This window comes from Penaeus monodon, chromosome 3, assembly GCF_015228065.2.
Source record: "Penaeus monodon isolate SGIC_2016 chromosome 3, NSTDA_Pmon_1, whole genome shotgun sequence".
In the NCBI taxonomy this organism is placed as follows: domain Eukaryota; kingdom Metazoa; phylum Arthropoda; class Malacostraca; order Decapoda; family Penaeidae; genus Penaeus; species Penaeus monodon.
The window spans coordinates 39,261,077-39,263,576 of NC_051388.1; positions in this window are offsets into that span (position 1 = coordinate 39,261,077).

Here is a 2,500-nt window from a genome sequence, read left to right on the forward strand (position 1 = left end):
GCCATTAATGTGTGTGGGATATAGAAGTCGTGTACCTCGTTTCCGAGCCTTTATTACAGTCTCAAACAGGAGAGCAATTCATATCTCTCGCAATGGCAAGGGCAGTTTGTTTACGATAATCCGCTGACCGGTGCGTCGCGCGACGAAACCGTTCAGGGTAGGATTATTCTGTATTTCTGTGATTCTTTCCACACACTATAAACAGGGCATGCTTGTGCGTACTTTCAGACGTACATAAAATACACACCTATTGCACACCTTCATAATATATATACATATATATATATATATATATATATATATTATATATATTAAGTATAAATATATATATTATATATATATTATATATATATATTATATATAATATATATATATATATATATATATATATATAATATATATATATATATATATATTATATATATATAATATATATATATATATATATATATATATATATATATATATATATATATATATATATATCAGGATCAGTGTGTGTGTATGTGATTAGTGTGTGTGTGTGTACACATGATCCTAAGATACATAGATGCACACCCAATATATGTATATATATGAATGTATATACATACATAGTTGCATTTCCCACTTTTCTCTACTTTCTTGAAAGGAAAATAAGCAAACAAACAAAAAAAATTTCTTGTATATATAAATATATATAACTAAAAAAATATATATATATAAAAATCTAAAATCTAAAACATGAACCTCATTTCATTACGTTTGTTATTTTTTCTTGTCTAATTAAACACATAATTCACACCACCCCTCCTCTTTTTGTCTCTTGCTCCCTCCTCTTCTTCATCTTAATCCTCTTCCTTTTTCTTCTCCTTTTCTCCCTCCAGCGTCTCTTCATTCTCCTTCTTCTCCCCTTCCACCTCTTCTTCTATATTTATTTTCCTCCTTCCTTTCATCCTCTCGTTTGGCCTACAAGCAAAAAGAAGCAAATCAAAACAAAAAACGAAATAAATTCCCCGGTTAAAACCTGCATCCCGCCAAACCACGAAACATTTTGAACTTCCCGCCTCCCGCTGTAACCGCCATAACGGCCATATTGCACGCTGCAGCTCCCACCATTGTCTTGCTCTTATTGCAAGTTTCTGAATAATTTATTGTCAGCAACCCGATGTCCCTGATGATCTAATTATTTCAAGCGAGGGTTCAAGGGGGTTTGAGAGTGGATTTCATAGTATATGAACCTTAAGAAAAAAAAAAAAAAATGTAGCCATTGTATATGTTATGACCCGGCGTTCGTTTTGTTTTTCTGTTGGGAAACAAAATAACACCGCGGTCTCTAAGGGGCGTGGACGTTTGCAGTGACGTAGAAATCTCTCTCTCTTATTCATTTGTTTATCATTTAGGCTTAATGAAAACGCCCAATATCAAATAATCATTTCTTATTTATCCAGCTGTCGTGTTTCCACATTACGGCTAACGATGACATGACATTGACATCTGAAAACCTTTATCATTAGAATATTTTAAGCACTTGAATTAATAAACAAGGAGTGTCTTGAAATGAATTATATTTTATTTTATGAACCTGACCGAATAACTAGTAGCAATATCGATTAAAATTGACTCTTAACAAACCACAATTAGTGATATAGACTATCCAGATGACGTAAATAAAACAATAGAATATAACAGAACAGAAAATAAATTGCATTTATAATTTTACTTTCTCCCCCAGAAATCTTTAGCAATGAGAGTTGTGTGTGTGTGTGTGTGTGTGTGTGTGTGTGTGTGTGTGTGTGTTGATTTCTATGATTTGAACCAACTTTCCAACCAAATAATGATAATATAGCTTATAATGGCAGTTAACACGGTAATGATATTGTTGACAATAACAGCAGTAGGTGGATGATAATGGTGATAAAGTAATGATAAGGATAATTACAGTAGGATGATGCTAATAATATATAATGATAATGATGATAATAATAATGACAGCAATGATGATGATGATAATATGAAGAATATGAATAATAATGATAACCCTAATGATAGTAATGATGATGATGATAATAATAATAATAATAATAATAATAATAATAACAATAATAATAATAATAATAATAATAATAATAATAACAATGATGATAATAGAATAATAGTAATAATGATAAAATAATGATGACGGCAACAATAATTATGATAATAATAATTTTACAAATGATGATAAACAATAATGATAAAGAAAATAATGCACTGAATAACAATAATGATAATGGTTATAATAATGATGATGATGATGATTTTAATAGTAATAATGATAACGATAATAATATTAACAATGATATAATACTTCGGATCTACAGTACTACAACTGCTATTATCGCTAACAATAATAAGGATACTAATAATAACAATAGTAAAATAAAAATTGTAATAATAACGATGACTGTAATGATAATACAATAATTGGTATTGAAAACTACAATGATAACAACAATAGGGATGATAATGATAATCAAAA